Genomic DNA, 7,704 nt, shown 5'->3' on the forward strand with positions numbered 1-7,704 from the left:
TAAATAAATTCATTCAAAATAAAATAAATTGTTCTGTATAAAAATACACCCACAAAAATTTGGTGCGTTATTTACATAGGATTTTTAAGAATTATTATAAATAAAATAACTGATACTGTTAAAAATAATAAAAATTTTTGGCAAAACAGAAGGTAGGTAATCTATTTAAAAAAAAATACAAAGAAATCAGCTGATGACTGCTTTGGCGAGACAAAACAAAATACAATAATTAAATTTGCTAAGTGTCAAATGTTAATTTTTTTCATGTGATCATTGAACCCCCACATTTAATAAATCACATAATTATTTGTAATAAATAATGAAATTTAAATTTGTTGATAATTTTTGTTAAATATTGACAAATATTTAAAATTAAATTATTACACAGTATGTATGTTGCTATGAGTCTATTATAAAAGTGGAACCTCTCCTTTAAATTAAATTTCTTTGAAATATTTGTTTAGCGCTCCATAAAATAAATAAAAAAAAAAAAAACAAAGCGACAGACAAACTATTATTTCCGTCACACCTGTACGGCCGAATGACTAAATAAGTGAGTGAGTGAGTATCTATGCAATTATGTTTATGATATTTTTACTTTTATTTTATTCATTTATTATCAGAAAAATATGACGTTTCTTTATGATGTTTATGTCTACAAATGTTTAACACTCCATATAAATGTATGTTTGTTTGTGTGTAGAGGACATACATAGATATAATATCAATGACAGCATATGAGTTTGTTTTTTGCTGTTATTGTCTAGATTTATTATTATTTTTTATTTATGTGGTTTTTAAGGTTTTGTTCATGTCGTTTCTTGTTAAGATATGCTTGGGTTGATTTTTATTCATATATAACATATATTCTTATCAATCAAAAATAAGTTACACACATATCAAGTAAAGTAAAAAGCTTTGACCGAACATATGTATGCTGTTGTTAGGAGTATGGAATCTAAGGACAATAGTAAATCGATCGACCGGATATATAAGTTGTAATTGACTTAAATTTTTTATTTTCTCGGATTTGGTCTAATTATGGATTGAATAATTTTTCTAGATTATTTGCAACGCTTTCTTGCACAGCCACCACAAGCACCCGAAGACACCTCTCTAATAACCGGAACTATATTTAAAATTCTGATGTCAGTTTATAGTCCAGGCAAACTAGAGGTGTTAGTATCATCTCTTTTCCCCAGAATTGCAATAACTTAATGATTGTGGAAAATCATCAATGAAACATAACCCGATTAATATTCGACGCAACAATTAAACATTTAAATATATATTTCAAATATTGTTTAATCAACATTTTTTAACTGATTATGACTAATACGCTAGGTTAATTTTGCAAATAAAATTTAAATCCCTTTTAAAGTTTCCCTAATACCCGTCGACACAGATAAACTTTTGTTTCAGCAACTACGTATTAATTGTATTGATTTGAATTTGATTCCGACTACATATAAGAAACTACGTACCGCATTTCATTTCATTTCTTTCTTTTTCTCACACAAACCACTTATAAAAGTTAAAGACATTTTCTGACAGGGTACTAATAAACGCTTAAGTCAAATGTGGGCCGATGTTTACCATACATTGCTGTATTAATTTTAACATAAAACTGACGTGTGAAATATTTCATTTCGATCTATGCATGATCGATATATTTTCGCTGTTTTAACTGTTCTCCAGGAGACCCTTGTCTGAAGAGCAGATAAAAGCTTAGCACGATATTGCTCATTATCAATAGAAATTAGTATCAATGAAGATTTTTATGGATCTATTACTAATTGTTCAGAAAGAACTTAGCATTATAATAATTTATAATTGTTTATGTTAAAAGAATTAAATTTCGACAACAAAATTCATCAAGTCATCAAATCGAAAAACAGTGTAAACGACAATTGTTTACGAATTTAACTAACCCAACAAACGAGCCTAATCGTTAGCATTCGCTTTTTTACGTTTCAAATGTATTAGTTTGGCTCTGAGCTTCAAGTATGGGCCGTGACCTGCTGGCTGTTCTATTTTTAGATGAGAAAAAAAAAAACTTTATATATCATGCAATACAACAACAACATATTGGTATATATTTAGAAATACTACGATGTATGTATATAAACAGCAATAACAACAAAACCAAACATTACAAAACAAAAATAAAGAGAGAATAGTACAGAATAGTACTGAACAAAAGCTGCAAAAATAAGTACAGAGAAAATTGTATTAGCAGCAGCAACTACATGTTCAGAGACAGCAACTGTAACAGTTAATAACAGCAGCAGAATTTAGCAGTAGCAATAACAGCAACAAAATCAACAACAAAATTTTGTAATTAAAAACAAACGTGGTTTACATTTATTGTTTTTGTTACTTTTTGCTGCTGCCTTTGCCTTTACTTTTGTTGTAGCAAATATCTATTTGTAATTTATTTTTTGAACTGAAGAGAGTACAAAGTGTATGTATGCATGTATGTACATAATTGAATGCTTTAGTACAATAATGAAATAGAAGTAAATATAGAATTTGTTTACAAGTAATTTATAATGTTTAAAATAAAAAATTAAATAACAACGGTAACGACAACAACTTTTGTCATGTACTAACTACTATAATTCTAGGGTTTTATTTGTAACAATGTTGTAGTTGCAACTTTATATTGATAAGAACAATTACTACTAAAAAACAAATACCAACAAATAATATGGTATGTAATTGAGTACCTTTGGCTTTTTTATTCATTGAAAATAAAAGTACGTAAAAACACAATTTTAATCAAAGATTACGTTAAAAGTTTATAATTAGATTTCAGTTTTTTGTTTTATTTTATTGACAAGAGTATGAGTAAAAAAACTTATAGTGACTGAAGTAAAAAATGTTGGTTTCTTCATTGGTGGTAGATACAAATGTGTTTGTGTAAGTATTTATATTTACCAATTTATTATTTTTCTATTAATAAATATTAAATTAATACTTATAAACCAACCCTCTTGTATTTGTATCGTTTTGGTGTTTTAATAACATATATGAACATACATATAACGATTTTTTTTTTATAATTTTAAAATACAATTTATTTTTAGTTCGTAATAAATATTGTTTAGCGTCGCAAGACTTTATTATCAATATTTTATTGGTACTATAATTAATATATTAAATTTTTAGTTAATAATGCTGACCAATATGTAGTATTTATATAAACTCATTTTTATTGTATGAAAGAGTGTTTATTTTTTAAATCAATTAATTTATTAATAAAAAATAATGTTTAACTAGAACTGAACTAGAACTGAACTAGAACTAAACAAGAACTGAACAAAAACTGAACTAGAACTGAACTAGAACTGAACTAGAACTGAACTAGAACTGAACTAGAACTGAACTAGAACTGAACTAGAACTGAACTAGAACTGAACTAGAACTGAACTAGAACTGAACTAGAACTGAACTAGAACTGAACTAGAACTGAACTAAAACTGAACTAGAACTGAACTAGAACTGAACTAGAACTGAACTAAAACTGAACTAGAACTGAACTAGAACTGAACTAGAACTGAACTAGAACTGAACTAGAACTGAACTAGAACTGAACTAGAACTGAACTAGAATTGAAGTAGAACTGAACTAGAACTGAACTAGAACTGAACTAGAACTGAACTAGAACTGAACTAGAACTGAACTAAAACTGAACTAGAACTGAACTAAATGAACTAGAACTGAACTAAATGAACTAGAACTGAAATAGAACTGAAATAGAACTGAAATAGAACTGAAATAGAACTGAAATAGAACTGAACTAGAACTGAACTAGAACTGAACTAAAACTGAACTAGAACTGAACTAAAACTGAACTAGAACTGATATAGAAATGAACTAGAACAGACCAAAAACTAAAGTAGAATTAGATCTTATCTATAACTGAACTAGAAGTAAATTAAGACTGGAACTGAATTAAGATTTTCAAAGTTGTTAAATTTTAATTCTAAATAAATTTAAATATATTCATTATTTTTTAAATGTAAACTTACCAAAAGATTATAAAAAACATTAAAACACCTGACAACAAAACCAAATATTCCAGACATTATTTCAACTAATAGTTTTTCTATAACTTTTAATTTCAAAATAAAGTCTAAATTTAAAGACACGAAAGTCTAAAATCCCTATCCAATAAATGTTATAAATTTTTAACGACCTTTTCAAATATAGATAACACAGATACATATACATATGTATTTGTATGTATGTACATAGTAATACAAACAAAAAATATAAATTTAGATCCTTCCTTCCTATCATCCATCAATATCTAATATACAAAAAGAATTTTTTTAATTACAAATGAATAAATAATAGGGGAAATAAACTAATGTCTTCGTTTGTAATGAAGGACAAACTTGCTGTATTATGTTAGAGTAATGTTGACATGTATTAAAAATTACAGGACCTCAAAACGAAAATATGTTTTTTTCAATTAGAATTGAAACTATGCAAATAATGTGTGTATAGAAAACTTTTACTGCAGAAAATTTCTGAACACTATTTTTGTAAAATACGTGTGTCTAAACAATTTTGTTACACTGTATAAGTTTACTAGGACTATAATATTGAACAAAAGTTAAAAATAGTTTCTCTCTCGTACACACAAAGTGAAAAGAACTGAATCATCAAGGAAGAGAATTCGCTTTCATGCCCCAATGCATTAAAGCAGGGATAGACATTTCACTACTATTCTCTTCAATTTTAAATTTCTTATTTTCTTCCATGGCATATTGTGTTCAGATCCTAAACTTTTTGAATTTATTGGAACACTTTTTTAGAAGCAAAAAAAAAAAAAACATAAAATTGCTCTTCAACTTTTATATTAAAAACAACAAATTGTTTCGAGTTTGTTCGAATCAAATAAGAAAAAAGCTTTTGGTCGCATTTAAAGCATTTAAATCCATAATTTTATTTCGATCCAAATAAACAAGTTTTAAGTTTTTATTAAGTTTAAAAGCTATTTTTATCTCATCTTCCTTATGTTAAGTTTCAGAATAATTTAGTACAATAAATTTTCAATGAATTCTAATTTCAAATTTTAGTTTTCCATGTCTGATCTAAAATGGTTTTGATAAAAACAACGGAAAGTCATAACAACAAAACAGCAACAACGACAACAATTGTAACATTAACCTAACATTGAAAATATTTTCTTTACCAGGCTAACAGCCGAAAGATTACGACAGATACCCAAATACACAATCAGAAAAACATACAGACAGTGGTAACGAATGTATTTGACAGAATGTCTGACTGACAAAGGAAAGAAATCTACCTTAACCTACAACAAAGGCTACCTGCTAAGTTACTCTAACGCTATCCATCCATTTATATGTACACACATACATACAGTCAGGAGGCTTTACGACCAAAGGCATGAGCTAAAGAAACATTTGTGAATATAGAAGGAAATTTTACAATTGGTTACTAATAAACCTACAAAATTGGGAGGATTTGGGAGGACTAACAGTCTGCCAGCCTGGGTAGGTGGCAATTGGGGGCATGCAACTGTATAGTGTTCATACAGCAGTAGCAGAATACCAAGAAATATAAGAAAAAAAAGCGAAAAACTTTATAAAGTTAGGGAATGGAAAAATACGAACAAAATAAAGAAGAAATGTATGTTTTTATGTATGTATGTATGTTGGTATATATTTTATTATTATTATTTCATGGCTTTCAAGTGTTTTCTGAAGGCAAGTAATGTCTAAAAATAGACCAAAAATCAATAAACGAATGTTGGTTGTTTGTACATTGTAATAATATACATATATTTGTATGATTATATACTATATGACTATATATTTTTGTATACAAAAGTTTGTACATAAATATTTTATAATACTGCTACTAGTATATAAGTACTACTATGTACAATTAGAAACACTTAGAGCTCCATGGAACGGGACAGTAAAATAATGATACGATATAAAAATTTCTAAATTATAAAATTATTATTCAGAAATATTGATTCATGAAACACATGTGTATACTTGCACAAATGGCTATCTGTATTATATAGAGGAAAAAATTTAATTTCAAATTATCGGTTCAAAAAGGCGACTAAATGTTTTAGTCTTATGGAAATAAAATCCCATGCAGTTTGTAAAAAGTTCAATGTAAATCGAAATACATAGTAGATTTCTCGGTATACAAAGCTTTTGAATGATTATATGAAAACCCTTAATATACTTTCAAATTTAATCTAACAAATATACATTAATAGAACCACTTGAAATATCTTGAACATTCTTATGAGAATTGACTCTTCGCTTCGAACGAACTGAGTCATGCTAGGCCAAAGATTGTTATATAAGCAACTGTTACTAATCATGGGTAAAACTAATTGACTGATACCTAAACTAATCCAAAGGAATATGTTCAATTTGTTTAAAAAGATTTTGAAAAATGCAGACTTTTTGTCAAGACGTTTAAAACTACATACATATATATCTACAGTATACAAAAATTTAAACGAAAAGTATTTAGGCCGTCTTACTAGGGACGAATATGTTAGTTTGTACGTAGTATTTAAGAGTCTCTAACGTTTTTAAGTCTCTACCATTTACTATATTTTCCTTTTATTATTTTATATCTTTTTATTTATTTTCTTATTATTTCATTATTATTTTAATAATGTGATTTAAACAAAACAAAAAATATAATTTATTTTTGTTCTCTTCCTGTTTACTTAGGATAACAAACTACTTTTATATTTCTAACCCTGTATATTGTTACAAGTAGCAGTTGAAATTATTAGTAATTATAAAATAAAATAGTTTTTATAGTCTGTTGTGAGTTTGATTCCCTCTAGAGAGACTTTTGTAACACGCCCCGATGGTTGCCTGTATGTATACCTTAGATTGTAACATACATCCTCATTTAAAACTAACTCTAATGAATGAATATAATTAAATAATCTTAAATTAACTTCACTTACCATGTGCTGATATTCGCTCTTCCGGTGAAGTCATTTTTTAATCCTATAAAGCAAATCTGAAAAATGAAGAACAAAATTATTGGTTTTATTGAATAAGAAAATTTAAAAGAAATGCTTTATACTTAAATTTTACATAATATAATAAAAACACTTGATTTATTAATCGTTTATAACTTAAAATTTAGTTTTTGAAAAAAAAAAACTTTATTCTTCAATTCTATTAATTTCGATTTAAATCGTTAGACCAAAAAATTCATTTTAAGGTAATTCCATAGACTTTTAAATAAATTTAAAATGTATATAACTATTGAAAACAAAATTTAAATAAGAATTGTGAAGTTTAAAAAAATTTTTAAACTAAAACAGAGACTAAGATTCCTGTAATAATTTATAAATCATAAAAAAAATCTAACAGATGGTCTTATTTTCGGGACAGATTTTTGAAGCAGTAAAGATAAAACCAACAATATAATATTAGAATTAGGCTAATTAGATACTACATGTTAATAATATTTATATATAAGGAGTGAGATCGAAAAATTCTTAACACACGTTTTTCATTACATTTTTCAACCAAAGTATTATTTGATTTTTTTTGATCAAGTTACCTTTGAAAAACATCTCAGTTATTATGTGTAATGTCAATTATATTAATTTTTTTGTTAATCTGATTAAAATGAGTGACCAGAAAAAAGTGCGTACTGAAATTATTAAAT

Source organism: Lucilia cuprina, chromosome 3 (genome assembly GCF_022045245.1).
Source record: "Lucilia cuprina isolate Lc7/37 chromosome 3, ASM2204524v1, whole genome shotgun sequence".
Lineage (NCBI taxonomy): Eukaryota > Metazoa > Arthropoda > Insecta > Diptera > Calliphoridae > Lucilia > Lucilia cuprina.